An 18,049-nucleotide genomic window follows, 5' to 3' on the forward strand; every position below is an offset into this window, starting at 1 on the left:
GATTTTTTCTGTCAGTATCTGTCTTTATATACTTTATTTTCAAAATGTGGACAGGGATGTCAAAACTAATGGCATTAATGTAGAGTTGTTCTTCCCTTTTAGGCTATGTCTGACTTCAACCTTTTTGGGAAGGTGTTTAACAAGATGGAGTATGTCTATGGGACTATATCCCAAAAGTGTTAAATGGGGTTCTTACAGGCTGTTGGAGTTCCTCCTCACCAAACTGTTGACACAACAAATTGTGTTGACAACTGATTGATATTTGGCTTAATCCTAGCCTCTGGGTCATATCTGTGGAGAGTGTGCCTCATCCTAACAGTGTTTGATTGGTTTCTGTCTGGTGGTCAGAATTTCATACAGTATGTGAATTGGCTATTTTAAATGGCCTTTAGATGTAAGTGAATACATTTTTTTTTTTAAAGAGTGTGATACCTTAAGATGTATTAGCACCATATCTCAGTAAATCTGGACCCACCACAAGCCTAACCAAAATACAAAGATAAATAAGGATGGATAAAAAAATAAAATAAAAAGCATTTTACTGTCTCTATAGAAAACAAATGATTCAGATGTATTTATTTAATTCTGCCAAGCCAAACCATTTTTCTTCTGCTGCTGAGGACATACTGAATGTACAATACAATGAGAAACGTCTGTATTTTTAATCATAATGGTAACTGTTAATTGTGCTGCATAACAGCTATTATGTATCTTTTGTGATTTAAGAGACTGAGACAATTTATACAATCATAATTTTACGTTTTGAAGGAACATGCATGCCCAAAAGGCCCGCCCAACTGCTCATACCCTTTCCAAGACACCATCACCAGACCTAGTGATATTAGATTGGTTTTTGGGGACTGGGGAAAGTGGACATTTTGTCCTCTAATCTTTTGCTCAAGGTCACTTGGGAAACAGCTTTTTCTGTGCCCTGTCCTCAGAGAGTGGTCATTGATCTACAGCTAAAGTGTGAGCATGGCCTCTGGCTCCCAGTGGGCAGGACCAGGATCTGGGGGGATTAAAGCTGCTTTTGAAGGACACATCCTGTTTCAGACACTATCCAGCATATTGCATTGAACTTACTGCTTTTAACAATGCTTGTCTGTGCTCTCTTTGTTCTTGTTCACTAATTGTAATGACTCTTACATTCAACTAAGCTTTAGTGGTGCAACTGGTGTTCATGCAATGGGCAGCACAGTACAGTGGTAAATGTAATTCAATAAAATAGGGAACATAGGGGATAGGGAACAATCCAAACTCAGAATAGGCTGGGTCAGTATAGAAAATGCAAATTAAAAAACGCAGTGTTTTCTAAATCTACTTTGTCAATTATTAAATTGCAGACAGTATGAACCCAAATTATTTTTTATGTTTTTTTTCTGGTGACCGGTGAAAATTTTATTTGTTAATATACATTAATTCCTGCATTTCAGGCCTGCAACCCATTCCAAATAAGTTGGGATGGTAACGCATTTACCACTTTGTAATGTTTTTACAATTTAGTGTTTCAGGTTTTATTTTTTCCCATTCGTCTTGCAAACACGTCAACAGTGTGTAACAGTATGATGTTGTCATTGTCACATTTTTCATTTCAAAATTTTCCAAACATTCTTGATTAGGGACAGATCAGGACTGCAGGTAGGCCAGTTTAGTACCCGTATCCTTTTCTTCCACAGTCATGCCTTTGTAATAAGCATGTGGTTTTGCATTGTCTTGTTGAAAAATACATAGACATCCCAGGAAAATATGTTGTCTTGAAGGCAGCATATGTTGCTCTAAAATATTAATGTACTTTTCTGCATAAATGCTGCCATCACACAAAGATAAATTACTTTTTCCAATGGCACTGACACAACCCCATACCATGACAGACCCTGACTTTTGGACTTGTAGCTGTTTGCCAAAGTTGTTGGAGTTTGCCAAAGTAATCCCTTGCCCATGTGCTCATGAATGATGGTTCTTGATTCAGAGCCATCCTCCAGATTCCTTGAATCATTTAATGATATTATGTACTGTAGAGGGAGAAATTTGCAAATCACTTCCAATCTTTCTTTTAAGAAACATTCTATCTGCTGTTACAGGTGCCGATCAATTGAACACTCACTGCACAGAAGCCGTGTAATCAATAATCTCATGTCCTGTCTGCCATTTTTATGTTCTGAAGCTTTCAAACAGGGATGTCATTTTTAGTTTGTGCAATTTGTGCCGACGCTTATGGTGCTCTTGCAAAACAGTTAAGCAGTAGAGAACCGTGACTCTTGAACCTTGGCCCTCCACCCCCCAGCTCCTGTAAGATTCTCAGTAAAGAAGGTACCAATTGAAAGCTTAGAATGTCTCTTTTCTGATAAATTATAGTATTTATACTTTGTAATATTACAAGGCTGTTCTTTTATCAATATTGACAATTTTGCTAATAGCCATTTGAAGTATTAACTAAAGTATTACTGACTGCCTTTGTACTACTAGCTTAGCGGAGCCTTGGACGTGACCATGGCAACCTGGGAGAACAAGCTTTGCCAAGGTAGTAAAAGATATTTGATATGAAAAGATGGGTTGGACGTTGCCATGGTAACTTTCCTTCCATGCCTAGCTACTAGAGGAAACTAGTGCGGGAAAGATGATGCAAGGTTGCCAGATCAGTGAATATGTTCGTATACGGTGTGAACAAATCAGTTTATTTATATTTGAGGATTTGTACATAGAAACACGAATGACAAACACACATATGGGACTGCATAAATTTATGAGAGCACTTGAAGTAAAAAAAAGCAACATCAAGAGATACTGTTTGGAATATTGTGTAATAATTCTTACATTGCTGAATGACTTGATTTTGTACAAACTTGTGGAGTCGATGCCTGATAAATGACCTGATATCGTTTTAGCAAAAGTGGAACAAACCAATTTTTAATAAAAACACTAAATTACATTTTCAACAGTGAAAATTACATTTTCGACTTTAGGCTTTCGTTATACTGTATATTTCATGCCGATGTTGGATTTAATCTGGCAACATGGTACAGTTATTAAGCAGCAGGGCAGCAGATGTCGCTGTTGTATTTCGGGTGAGTTTGCTGCAGTGAGTGTGTTAGGAAGTGAGGGAGTGTGTGAGGAGGAGAGAATTGAGGGATGCTACAGCAGCACTGGAGGAGGAAAACCGTCTCCATCTCTCAGCGCAGCTCTTTTAATCAGCTGGTGGATGTGCATGACTGCTGCTTTTTCCGTGTCTTACCTTACAGGTGCAGGTTACGGCGCCGATCGTGCGGGATGCGTGAGGACTCAACATTTATGTGAATAGTGGACTTTAATCGGTGGTGGAGAACAAGAAGATCGTTTGTTTTACACTGGATAGTAATCGGTAAGCACAATGTCATCCCGGTTTACTTTCTCTCTCTCTCTCTCTCTCTCTCTCTCTCTCTCTCACACACACACACACACACACACACACACACACACCTAGAATAGCCTGCAATATCGCCAGGACGATGGTGGACCTCACCTGCACAGGCGTTATGTCAAAATCAGCACTGCATCATGTTATGCATTAAATAGGATGCATGAATTGTGGGAATGGATGCTCCATTACAAATGTGCATGAGAGGTGTGCATTAGTGGAAACTGATAACGGACTCCATTAGAGGCCGATTCTCCATCAGTTGGGGGTGGGGGTGATAGAAAAAAAGGATAATACTTCCGTTTTGACCTACATTTTAATGTACACATGCTGTGACATTAGATGATGGCGTGCGATAGTCGCTTGTCTTATCGTATTGTAGCCTTTAAATAGCAAGCCACAGACATGTACATTAAGGAATGCCTTATTGGTTTGTGCTACAGGAAAAACTAATTACTGCTTGCCCTCATGAAAAGCAATGCTCGCCTTTTCTTACATAGAGACAGACACAAGTAGGCCTACAACATAAAAAAGACACATTACACAGACACACTGACGCAATATAAAAGGTGCTTTAAGGTTTTTGGATGGACTTGTGACTATAGGTAGAACCATTTACATTTGTGAAAACCTCTTAAGGAATTTAAAAGCCTTCATTCTTTTCCTTCATTGTGGATGAAATGTATGAAGCTGGGAATGTAGTACTTGGCACTGGAACATAATATACTAGAACTGTAGCCTTCAGTACTGGAATTGTTGGTACTGGATGTGTAGTCCTTGGTGCTGGGAATGTAGCTTTTACTGTCAGGACCTTTAGAACTGGAGCTGTAGCATCTGGTACTGCAAGGGTATATTGTGGTACTGAAACCTTTAGTGTTGGTACTCAAACTTTGGTACTAAAACCTTGGTGTTGGAATATGATTACCTAAATGATACCTAAACTGTAGCACTTTGGACTGGTACCTTCGGGATTTAAAATGAAATCTTTGCTAATAATACTGGAATTTTGGTTTTATGACTTCTTTTGGTGCTGGAACTTTACTGTAGCTTTAGCTTTACTGGAATTGTAGCATTTGGTACTGGAACCTTTTTCTATTAAAACAGAAACTAATACTGACATTTTGGTAATCTGACTGTGGCCTTTGGTACCAGATCATAATGTACTGCTATTACATGTATGGCATTTATCTAAAGCAACTATCAATTGTGACTGGATACAATTACAGCATTTGAGGTTTAAGGGCCTTGCTAAGGGACCCAAGAATGACAACTTGGCAGTGGTGGGACTTGAGCTAGTACCTTACCCACTGAGCTGTCACAGGGCAGGTGTAGCCTAGTGGTTAAGGTACTGGACTAGTAATTAAAAGGTCGCTGGTTCAAGCCCCACCACTGCCAGGTTGCTGCTGTTGGACCCTTGAGCAAGGCCCTTAACCCTTAATTGCTCAGACTGTATACTGTCACAGTACTGTAAGTCGCTTTGGATAAAGGCGTCCGCTAAATGCCGAAAATGTAAATGTAAATGTCACTGCCCTGGAATTGAAACCTAGTTACTGGAGCTGTAGTTTTTCCTACTAGCTCATAGTTCTTGATACTGGGACTGAAAGCTTTTGGTACTACACACTTTGGTATTCTAACATGAACCTTTACTAACCTTTGGTAATACTAGAAACATAGTCTTTGATCCATGGCCCTTGGTACTTTGTTACTAGGACTGTAGCTTTTAGAATTGAAACTTTTGGTACTAGAACTAGCCTTGGGTATTAATACTGACATTTGGGTACTGCAACTATAGCCTTTGCAATTGTACATTGGGTATTAAAACTTTATGGCATTGGAACTGTAACATTTGGTACTGGAATTATAGCCTTTTCTGATACTGGAGCTTTAGACTGTGGTATTAGAATTTTTGGTACTGTGATTGTAGCCTTTAAAGTTGGATTCTAGATAATTAAACCAAAACTATTTTATATTTAGACAAAAGTATGTGGACACCCCTTCTAATAATTAAGTTCAGATGTTTAAGCCATACCCACATTGGATAAAATCCATTATATGAAATAAATGTGGTTTTAAATAGAGAAGTAGAGAAGCATTGAGGGGGTTGGCAATTCCGTATTCCATATTCTGTCTTACCATGGTTAGTTGTCCACATACTTTTAGCCTTTATTGCTTTCAAAACAGCCTTAATTCTTTGTGGCATGGTTTCCACAAGGTGTTGGAATTAATTATTGAAAAATGTGTATAGTGGCATCACTTTATTGCTTTAGTTTTGTAAGCTGTGCATTAATACTGTGAAGCTCTTGTTCTGCCACACCTCGTTGGCTTTGTGTTGTGTGGTGTCCACCTGCACAATTTATGAGGCAGGTATCTTTAGTTTTGATGGCTCAGACTTTGGTAGTCTTTGATCTTTCACATCATCCTTTGGCTGTCACAGAGTATCTGCCCTGGATGAATGAGCTGCCTCCAGAGGCTGGGTGCCTACACCCTCATGAACTGAGTACAACAGAGGAATCCACACTGGACGTGGGTTGTGTCACTGATGTATTGGCCGCTCCACTCATTTTGATTTTTTTCAGCTCCTTTTTTTTTACTGTAAATGTGAGTTATTACACACCGAGTAGCTAGTGCAGTGGTAACGGTGAGCGTTTCGCTGGGGGCATGACACTGATGTTTCTTTAGGGCAAGCACATGGCCATCTGAGTTTTCAGTTTCTTTCCTGGGCGAGCATGTGGAGAGTGATATTCCCTCAAAATAGGGCGATTACTTTTGTTCACTTTGTCTAATGGCAGAAAAACGTAGATTAGCCCGTTGTTGTGTAAAACAGACTACAAATCCCAGGAGCTGTAGCACTAATGAGCACTAACGCATCACACCTAAAGTCATTGATCTTACTTAGCCAGTAGGGAAGTGAGCTGGTGTGTTCTCCTTTGTACGTATTTATAAATTAAGAGATCTCTTGATATTCCCAGTGCTGTAATCATTACTGCCCACTTCCGCTTTCTTGGAAGTCATTTCGCAACCATGAATTGGTTCAACAAACCAACTTTGGATGACTTCCCTTTTCTTGCTTGTTATCTACCCTTACTGCCTCTTAGGAGAGAAGCACTGGGGCTTTAACCACACAGCAGTTGACTGGTGGACTGTGTAGCTGGTGGACTTGCGGTTCCACCCAGCTCTCTCTCCCTTTAGCTGTAGGGATTCAGGTAAAAGCAGTTTGGCATGGGGAAGAGTTGACTCTGTGTCACCTCTTACCCAACACTAGTGAACTGTAATTCAGGCTGCAGTTTGGCTCAGTCCATAGGGCTCCTGCTCTCTTAAGCTCTACAGCTGCATATCGTATTCCAAATTAGGCATTTTTTTGCCTTGTGCTTGACTGGCCTGCTTGCAGATAGATTTGTCTTCTGTTGAAAAAGTATTTTGCTGCATGAGGAGGAGAATTAGACAACGGTGACCACAGACTGTTGAAGTCTGGTATCAAGCAAGAATAAACAGGGCCTCAATGGCAGACCTGCCAGTGTTGGTGTTTTCTGGCAAATGCTGATCGAGCTGCATAGTGCTGGGCTGTAAGCACAGGTCCCACTAGAGGATGTCAGCCCCTTATGCAACCCTTATAGAACCTTTTTCTGAAGGTTCCTTGCTTTGATGCATTATCAGAAGAACCAATTAAGTGGAAAAGACAATTATGCTTGGAAGAGTTGAAGGAAAAAAGGAAAAGGACGACTAGCAACAAGATGGATGGATACAATTAGAGGAACAAAGAGCAAGCCATTAAGAAGCCTGAACACCCATCGGAATACAGGATGTTCTGGTGAAACACTATCCATATGCTTGCCAGGAGTCATAATCAACTTGACAGCACTTAATAATAATAATACTAAGAACTTTACAAAAAATGTGTTAGAATGCAGCTTGTGGTGTGAGTCAGTGGTCTTTTCTTACCATTGCACATTTAAAATACCCATTTACCTGTATACAGTATAGTCCCAATCATCAGAATATGGCCTTAGTTATGTTAAGATAATTGAGGTATGCTGTCTACATGACCAATAGAATAATAGGTTACTCTTAAACCCTTTAATGAGATTTTTAGTGTAATGTAAACATCTCTGTGGAGTGTGCCAAATATTCCCAGTGTCCACTTACTCAAGAAAACATGGGGAAGGTGTACTTACTGCTCTTAAGTAACCATTAGTGTGAGTGAGTGTATAAAACCCTTTGAAAGATTGGCACTTGTGTTTCTAGGTAGGCTTTAGATTCACTGTTTTGCTGAACTAAATAAAGCAGTCACTGAAAATGAATAAAGTAAATTCACTGTAATTCACTGTAAACTATAATAAGGGTAGAAGCATCAAAGGAAATGGGCAGTGTGATTAGAAGACATCAGTTAGTTGGTCTCCCCATTATGTTCCATTGTTAATTCTGACAATGACTATGATGGCTCTCATTGTCAGCACAGTTAATTCCACAAGCAGCATATTGACAATTATGCCTGGCGCAAATGGAATGACACTGCACTTTTTAAACATTTGTTAAACTGTTCCCAATATGTGGTGCCAACTGGGCCTTAAAATTAAATGAGTTTGAAGGCTGTCTATTGTTTGTGGTTTTTTAAGCCAGCCCGCTGTTTTTAACTAAAATAGTTCCCGTTTAGATTAAAGAAACTGTCAGTGTCACTGGTTTAAGAATTTAAATGTGATGGCAATTTGGCTTAGTTTTAGACAAGAGGTAAAGGCAAGCTCATTATTTGCAAATGTAATGCAGCAGTAGCTTTTCTGTTTTGTTAAATTGCCAGGAGTCTTTAATATTAAATGTTTTTTTTCTATAGAATAGCAGTCTTTCCTCTGCATTGTCTTAAGCCCAAGGCTGACTTTCTTACCTTTTTTCTATTTTTTTTATTAATGTAGCATAAAAAGGTACAATTATTGGCTACATACAGTAGTGTTCAAAAAAATAGCAGTGATTTTAAAAAGTGAATAAAGCACAAAATCATTATAATAACTTTTATTTCCATAAATGCAAATGCACTGAAAATACTACACTTTCAATTCTAATTCAAAACATCAGCAAAATGTAGCCAGTTTGTGTTAATCCTTTATAGAAAGTTAAGAAAAATGAATATTAGGCTGTTCAAAAAAATAGCAAAGCCAGCATTTTTCTTTAAAAACTCAAAAAATGTTTGGTTTCACTTTACTTTAAATTACTGAACTAATATTTAGTGGTATAAGAATTGTCTCCGAGATCTGTGTTGCTTGAAGTCGACCAACTTCTGGCACCTCTGAACAGGTATTCCAGTCCAGGATGATTAGACTACATTCCACAGTTCTTCTGCAATTTTGGGTTTTGCCTCAAAGAAACGTGCTTCAGATGTCTGAACACAAGTTCTCTATGGGATTGAAGTCAGGGGATTGGGCTGTCCACTCTATTACCTCAATCTTGTTTGTCTGTAACCAAGATGTTTTGGGTCATTGTCAAGTTGAAACACCTATTTTACGGACATTTCTTCTTCGACATAGCAACATGCAACATGATCTCCTCAAGTATTCTGATATATTTAAACTGATCCATGATCCCTCGTATGTGATAAATAGGCGTAACACCACGGTATAAAAAAACATCCCCATATCATCATTTTGTACCACCATGCTTTACTGTCTTCACAGTGAACTTTGGCTTGAATTCAGTGCTCAGGGGTCGTCTGACATACTGTCTACGGCCACTAGACCCAAAAAGAACAATTTTGCTTTCATCAGTTCACAAAATGTTGAGCCATTTCTCTTTGGACCAGTCAATGTGTTCCTTGGCAGATTTAAACCCATTCAGGACACGTCTTTTTCTTAACAACGGGACTTTGCAGGAGTTCTTGCAAAATTCTTGGTAACTTGGTAAATTCTTGGTAAATTGGCTTCACTTAATCATCTTCTGTACTCACTGGTAACTTCAGATGTTCCTTGATCTTTCTGAAGGTGATCACTGGCTGAACCTTTGCCATTTTGGCTATTCTTCGAACAGTAGTTCCACGCTTCCTCCTGCGTCCTTCAGGTTTTGGTTGTCACTTCAAAGCATTTGAGATCATTTTAGCTGAGCAGCCAATAATTTGCTGCACTTCTCTGTATGTTTTTCTCTCTACAATCAACTTTTTAATCAAAGTACGCTGTTCATCAGAACAATGTCTGGAACAACCCATTTTACCCAGTATTTCAGAAGGAAATGCATTATGACCAACATGTGCAACATTTGCCACCCTCCTACCTTAAATAAGGGCCAAAATTGACACCCGTTCTTCTGCAGAATGAATTACTTCACCAATTCACTGCTATTATTTTGAATAACCCCCTTTCAATCAATGCTTCGATTACTCAGAATGAGCGGCATGCATGTCCTAATTGTTGGGTTTTGTTTTCATTACTCTACTACACTTTCAAGTAAATTATTTGTAGAAATATCACTTCTAATAAAAACAGTGATTTATCAGGTTAATGATGTTGGACTGCTATTTTTTGAACACCACTGTAAGCTTTTTTGACACTGCAACATTTAGTACCTATTTAAGATTTTTAGCCTACATTTAATTTTGTTTTAGGATTTTTATATATTATATGTAGAAACACTGAAATAAAATATTCAACCACCCAAAGCAAAAAAGTTCTGTATATCTAGATGTTAGGGCTGGCTCGATACCACTTTTTTATGTCCGATACCAATACTGCAAATTGAGTATCTGCCCATACTGACACATCCGATACTGTCATTTCTCCTCCAAACAACTAAGCAGTAATAATACACATCTGTGGCTAAACAGGAAACGGTGTAGTTTGTTTTATTTCATAACATGGATTATGGATTAATCGTTGAGGATGTGAGAGATGTCCAAGCCGGGATAAAATAATTTATAAAGCGATTTTTATTGTGTTTATACAGTGTTTTTAGATGTGGCAGTAGTAGATGATTTTTTAAAATGCTAAAAGTTTAAGTAGATCAGTGTTTTAATTTCTGAATGGCTGCTGCAGATGAGTTGTAGATCAGTGGCACATGTTAATGATGTCATCAAAATGCACCTTGTTACGGCAGTTGCCAAGTGAACTGGCAATAAACGGCGCTCTGTTGGAACATATCTTTGTGTGTTATTTGCTTTACACACAAACAATGGCCTTATTTACATTAAGTGTTATTTACATTAAGTGTTATTTACATTAAGCAACAGTATCGGATCGGATTACACATTTTTTCCTTCCGATATCCGATCCAGTGATTTGGGCCAATATCGAGTATCGGATCTGTGCCAGCCCTACTAGATTTTACTTTAAATTAAGTCTATATCAGTTGGATGATACTGCAAATAAACAAAGAAAATGAATGATGTAGTATTTTAGAGTAGAATGATATTTTGTTAATACTGACAGGTCACAAATATTTCAGAATATTGCTAAGTCTGTATGACTTAAGGCAGGGGTGTCAAACTCATTTTCACAGAGGGCCACATCAGCATTATGGTGGCCCTCAAAGGGCCGATTGTAACGTATCCTGCTGTGATTGCAGTCACATTGCTGTTTTTCTTGGAGGCTGAATTCTGCATTTATATTGTTCTACTTTACCACAGACACAGCCTCATAACACAAGAGATGCACCGGTTTCTCTTCCTGAAGCACAAACTTGTTTTCACTTTCATTAAATTTCCTCCTCATGCTTAATTTTCTTAATTATCTTTTTGTACATTTTAGGATCATGTGTAAATATGTGTAACATCATCTACTGGCGGGCTGTGTCACTTTGCAGGTCACAAAATCAGCCTGCACTTTGAAAGATGCAGTTTATTTTACAATGTATTTTTAAGACAATCATTCTGCCCTCACTAATAGTTTATCCCCCTTTCTCAGCTAGACAGATAGACAGACAGACAGCTCCCTTCAGAATACAGTCGGTTTATTTGCTCCCCAGCTGTGTGCATCAAAATGAAGTAAAAATACAAACAATAAAAACAATAAAGAACCTAATACAGTAAAAGCACACAGCTGTAGTCAAGTGTTACATCTTGTACAATATGAGATTTAACCAAACGTAAAATAACGAGTTAAAATTGTGTGTAAAGATACTAATTGCTATAATAACGTAACAACAGTATTTAATTATGGTAAATTTGTAACTAAAACGCTGTGATATACACACTAAACATTTACTAACAACTGAGAATATAAACGCCACTACTTACAGACAATGCTTGGGTATTATATTGCAATATAATTATTTGTATTTATTTATTATTGTTTACATTACTAACTACGCTACCCTGCGTTATTTTGCCGTAAAAGTCACATGGCTTCTTAGCGAAGGTTAAAGTTAGTTGCCATGACTACGATGTCACGTTGTCTCTTAAAGGCGCAGGAGCACATTAAATTATAAGCACGTCTCTGTAACGACTTGAACCATCACAACAATCATACAGTCGTTTAAGCTCTCGCGGGCCGGATCAAATGATGCGGCGGGCCGGATCTGGCCCGCGGGCCGTGAGTTTGACACCCCTGACTTAAGGGGTTACAACATGATTAAACCATTAGGAACTAAGAGATTCTAGTTTTTTGCTTTACAAATGTAAAATATATGTAATGTAATGTAAATGTAAAAATGTAAATAATCAGATTTGGGCCGTTTTTACCTTCAACGTAAGGGTGGCACGGTGGCTTGGTGGGTAGCACTGTCGCCTCACATCAAGAAGGTCCTGGGTTTGATCCCCAGGTGAGGCAGTCTGGGTCCTTTCTGTGTGGAGTTTGCATGTTCTCCCCGTGTCTGCGTGGGTTTTCTCCCACAGTCCAAAGACATGCAAGTGAGATGAATTGGAGATACTAAATTGTCCATGATTGTGTTCGATATAACCTTGTGAACTGATGAATCTTGTGTAATGAGTAACTATTGTTCCTGTCATGAATGTAACCAAAGTGTAAAACATGACGTTAAAATCCTAATAAACAAACAAACCTTCAACGTAAACAATGCTGACTTTTTTTATTGAGGTTGAGGCTGAAAGCTGCTAGAGTACACAATGCTAGTGCTTTGGAGAATCTGAACAAGAGAGAAGAGACCTATCCATAACTGACCATCATAAGTAACAACCATGTAAACACAATGTCCAACACAAGAAATGTTTAATAAAAGAGACAGCAAGTTTCCAACAACTTATTTTTAGTCCAACTGATTTATCCAGGGTGGTTTGCTGGGTTATTTTAGCACAATTATGTGAGACAAAATTTTAATATCAATCCCCATTATTACCCATGTCCAGAGTAACAGGTATTTTCAAGAATAAAAATGGATGAATGATGAGCGGAATTATGAAGTGAAATTCCAATTTCCTGGTGCCTGGAAGGATAGATGTGACTCACCTATTTATGGATTTCCAGGGGGTTATCATATTCATGCTGTGTGAGAGAGAGAATGCTTCAGGCCATGATGTTGTAAGTGCACTCGGTAACACAATAGGATACCAGTCATTACCATACAGACAAAAAAAATTGTAATAGCTAAGGAATTGTAAGATAGCTTATCTGCTGAATGAATTTTGCAGGGAGTCATGTTAAAAGTCGTGTCCTTCTGCATTGCCACTTTGGTGGAAGAGGTGGCACAGAGTCACAGATGATTGATGTGTCAGTTGCTCTCAACTGGCAATCACCTGCGGCTTGTGAGTGTTGATTCACTCCAGGTGGAAGTTCTTCTAAATATCATGGTTTCTCTCTCTCAAATTTGCCAGCTACTCTGTCTGCTTTTCTTTAAAACCGTGGTGCCGGGCTGCTTGGTCTGGTCAGTTTGCCTATATGTTCTGTATCTTTCAAAGAACTCACCCAGTGTCTCTGGCCTCAAGATAAACCACACTGGGAGAGTGTTTTGCCACAGAGGTGGCATAAATCCACCAATAAATCCACATAATGTGCAGGGTGTACCAGTTGGTGGACTTGGGGTGCCGCTTGAGCATTGTCAAAATCAATAGGTTCTTAAGATGAAGAATGGATAAAATGAAGAAAGTAACTGTAAACCACTTCTGTTCTCTACCAAGAAAACCAACTTTTGTGAATACAGTGACTTTTAAAATATTAATACATTCAATACAAGCAACCCAAATGACATCTCTACACCTGGACATCACCAGATGGCATTCATTGAAAGCAAATTGACTACATTCTTTGCTTCAAAAGCCTCAGTTTAATTACAAAGACATGGCCTGGAGCTGATTGTGAAACAGACCACAAACTTTTAATGTCTAAGCTCTGAGTGATGCTGAGAAAAAACAATTTAACCATCAGGCTTTCAAAATATGACCTGGAGTACATACCACCTGTTTTCAAATGCAGTGTTTTTTACAGAATGATGATGATGATAATAATAATATTAATAATGATAATAATATAGGGCACTCGGTTTGCTGGACAGTGTAATACACTATCTGACAATCCATGCTGTGTTATTAGCTGGCCGGGTGTCTACACAGACTTAATGTCTATTGAAGGAGGCTAGGTCTGTGAAATGGGTCACTGAAGCCCTGCGATGGATTAGCTCCCTGTCCAGGGTATTCCTGTCTACTGCAGGTCACAAATATGACTTTATGACTATTTATTTTTAAAATTCAGCTCAACCTAAAAAAAACCAGTTGTTCTGAAGTGTCAAAAAGACAAAGCTTTGGTGCAAAATTACAGACAAATAAGATTGTTGTAAATAAAATCAAAGTTACAATACTGTACAGATAATCTGCACATTTTAAACTCATTAGCAACAAGGGTTAAAAGAGGTCATTTTAATTTTAGGTTGTCTTTAAGTGGTAATAATGAATGTCATATTGGCATCCAAAATGAGACTGCTGTGCTGCTTCTTTCAGATGAGTCTTGCGTCATCCCCCTTGTAGCTCTTTGTTAATTTTAGTCCCTGTGGCTGTGCGATTGTCCCACCATCAGGCAAAGTGCTTGCCAGCATTCAACCTCTAAATACCATGAGGGCTGTCTCATTACTGCCAGCTTTTTCATAATCTTCAACAAAAACAAAAGAATTTGAAAAGGCTCTGTACCTGAACATTTCCCTTTGTGTTGGTGGAAAATTTCCAAAATTTCTACAGGCAACAGTCCAGATGAGCAAGATTTAGCTAAGTGTATTAACCAAGGCTTTACAGATTCATTAGTTTCACCCGTGAGGCTTGGCATGTGTTTTTAGAAATGTATTACTTGTCTCTGATGCTCAGCCATCGGTGCTTGGAGTACTGAAGGCCAATAAAGATGAGCTATCTAATGGCACTGCCAGCTGCCAGTGACTTGCATGCCAGCAGGAAATGGTGTTTTTAATCTTGAAGGGTCTCAAGAAAGAATTGAGGTCTCATGCTAGCTGAATCCCATCATAAAACAGGCATTGCAGTCATTCTGCAGGATTCTGTTTTAGATGAGGCTACAAAGCGGCCACAAATTTGAATAATTTAACTTACTGCTGAAGCCTAGCTGTAGCCTAGTGGTTAAGGTACTAGACTAGTAATCCGAAGGTTGCTGGTTCAAGCCTTACCACTGCCAGGTTGCTGCAGTTGGGCCCTTGAGCAAGGTCCTTAACCCTCAATTGCTCAGACTGTATACTGTAACTGTACTGTAAGTCGCTTTGGATAAAGGTGTCTGCTAAATGCCAAAAAATGTAAATGTACTGCTTCATTCTGGTCAAGGTAGTGGTAAATACAGTGACACTCAGAAACTATGAGTGCAAGAAATACACCAAAGACATTTCACACTTTTATTCACTTATTTATCCACTACTATCCTCCCACTAGAGCTGGGCAGTAGGACCAAAAATGTGTATTACCGTATTTTGTTTATTTTGCATTTTCCCCAGTTTTCCTCCCAATCTAGTCGTATTCAATTACCCGATTGCATTACGCTTCCCCCTTACTGATGTTGACCTCCACTCTGACTGAGGAGTGGACTCCGACACATGTGCAGTAGCCGACTGAGTCTTTTCACCTGCACAAGGCGAGTTCATATGAGGATCAGCTTTGTGTACGGAGAGACACACCCTGATCAGCATTATCCCTTGTCTCTATGCAGGCGCCATCAATCAGCCAGCAGGGGTTGTAACAGCATCAGTCAAGAGAAATCCCCTCTGGCACCCCCCTTGAACAACAGCCAATCGTTGTTCATGTAGGCACCATGCCTGTTGGGTGGCAAAGCTGAGATTTAAACAGACAAGTTTGAAATGTCAGCTCTAGTGTGCTAGTGTGTTTTACCACTGCACCAACTAAGATTCTGACAGTTTTACTTATCATTCACTTATAATAATTTTTTTTTTTTTTTTTTTGCATGACTGGGACTTTGTATGCATTTGTGGCTTGTTCTACTGAATATTTTTATTTCATCATGTATATAATGAAGGGTTTGAGTACTATAAAGTTTGTTTGGCTGCACAAAATAGCACAATATATAAAGGAATCAGTATTCATAAAACAGTTGCAGAATGTAAACAAAATGCAACGTAGTGAAAACTGTTTCCCTTAGTTCTCTCTTCAACAAATACAGAGATGTTTGCACACTCCCAGTCACCACTGATGAAGTGCACCAATATACTGAGGTGTGGCTCCATTGTACAGCTTGACTTAAAGCTGGTAGACCGATCGAACCATACCGCCCAGCACTACCTACCACGACCTAATGGAAATTATTCTAATTTATTTAAAAATTGATTTATAAATATGATTATACACTGATCAGCCATAACATTAAAACCACATCCTTGTTTCTACACTCACTGTCCATTTTACCAGCTCCACTTACCAAATAGAAGCACTTTGTAGTTCTACAATTACTGACTGTAGTCCATCTGTTTCCCTACGTACCTTTTTAGCCTGCTTTCACCCTGTTCTTTAATGGTCAGGACCCCCACAGGACTACTACAGAGCAGGTATTATTTAGGTGGTGGATCATTCTCAGCACTGCAGTGACACTGACATGGTGGTGGTGTGTTAGTGTGTGTTGTGCTGGTATGAGTGGATAAGACACAGCAGCGCTGATGGAGTTTTTAAACACCTCACTGTCACTTTTTTGTGCCAAAAATATATCCAGCCAACAGCACCCAGTGGGCAGCTTCCTGTGACCACTGATGAAGGTCTAGAAGATGACCAACTCAAACAGCAGCAATAGATGAGTGATCATCTCTGACTTTACATCTACAAGGTCAACCAACTATGTAGGAGTGTCTAATAGAGTGGACAGTGAGTGGACATGGTATTTAAAAACTCCAGCAGCGCTGCTGTGTCTGATCCACTCATACCAGCACAACACACACTAACACACCACCACCATGTCAGTGTCACTGCAGTGCTGAGAATGATCCACCACCTAAATAATACCTGCTCTGTAGTGGTCCTGTGGGGGTCCTGACCATTGAAGAACAGGGTGAAAGCAGGCTAAAAAGTATGTAGAGAAACAGATGGACCACAGTCAGTAATTGTAGAACTACAAAGTGCTTCTATATGGTATGTAAAGCTGATAAAATGGACAGTAAGTGTAGAAACAAGGTGGTGGTTTTAATGATGTGGCTGATCGGTGTATATGAGATGCATCTGATGGCAGCAGTGCAGAATTCAGCATAACAATATGATTGTGGGTCTCTCTCTTTCTTTCTCTCTCTAGCTGATGTGTGTGTAATAGCCACAACTCCCCTCTTTATTCAAGCAAGCTGACTAGTAGGTAGATAGTGACAGAGGAGGGACCTAAGAGCCCAGTCATATTTTAACTGGAGTCAGTGCTCTTATGTGCACCACCCCTGGCTGCACCCCTGAATGCCATCATAGCTCAGTTAGAAGGTGAAGGCTAAAACTGAAGTCCCATGCTAGATTAGCTGTATTCATTGTAATTTAAAGCTTAAAGAGACTTCCATCAGTGCAGCAATTTGGATTGTAAAAAACAAGAGAAAACAGTTTATTGTGGTAGAGCTATTGATTTCAGTTAAAAAATCTCTTAAGTAGTGTGAAAGCTTGCGTACATCAGTAGATTACGACCCACGTTTTGAAGGTTTAGAAAGGATTGTATAATAGTGTAACATAACACTTTAAAAACATACAGTTCAGTTTAGTTATTTCATATATTCACTGTATGTATGTGAATATCCTTTCTAAATATTGAGTTCAGGTGTAGCCACAGCCAATGCTAACAGGTATATAAACAGGCAACTGTTTGAAAAAAATATTTTCTGTTTCAGCATTACTGTACAAGGCAAGGTTCAAGCACATTCTAACTGTCTTGCTGCTTATTGGTTATTTATAACTCTATTTATGACATTTAAAGACAAGATTGAAACCTAAATTAAAACAGATGTACAACACCAAATCAGAAAAAGTTGGGACAGCATGGAAAATGCAAATAATAAAAAACACAGAGTTTCTTACATGTACTTTGACTTTTATTTGATTGCACACATGATGAACCTGAGATATTTCATGTTTTGTCTGCTCAACTTCATTTCCTTTATTAATAAACATCCATTCCTGCATTTCAGGCCTGCAACACAGTCCAAAATAAGTTGGGACAGTAAAGCATTTACCACTTTGTAATGTTGCCATTCCTTTTCTCCACACTTAAAAGACGTTTTGACACCGAGGATACCAAGTGATTTAGTGTTTCAGCTTTTATTTTGTCTCATTCTTCCTGC

At 38.8% G+C, this 18,049-nt stretch overlaps 1 protein-coding gene across 5 annotated transcripts in view; it reads left to right on the forward strand.

The window, feature by feature from the left end:
• Window positions 1-3,231: 3,231 nt before the first annotated feature.
• Window positions 3,232-18,049, forward strand: part of ctnnd2b (catenin (cadherin-associated protein), delta 2b) — a 178,199-nt gene continuing 163,381 nt past the window's right edge. For all 5 annotated transcript variants that reach the window (XM_062993956.1, XM_062993958.1, XM_062993960.1 and 2 more), the window contains exon 1: window positions 3,232-3,358. The gene's annotated coding sequence lies outside the window, so the exon portion shown is untranslated. The remainder of the gene's footprint in view (window positions 3,359-18,049) is intronic.

This window comes from Trichomycterus rosablanca, chromosome 4 (genome assembly GCF_030014385.1).
Source record: "Trichomycterus rosablanca isolate fTriRos1 chromosome 4, fTriRos1.hap1, whole genome shotgun sequence".
Classification (NCBI taxonomy): domain Eukaryota; kingdom Metazoa; phylum Chordata; class Actinopteri; order Siluriformes; family Trichomycteridae; genus Trichomycterus; species Trichomycterus rosablanca.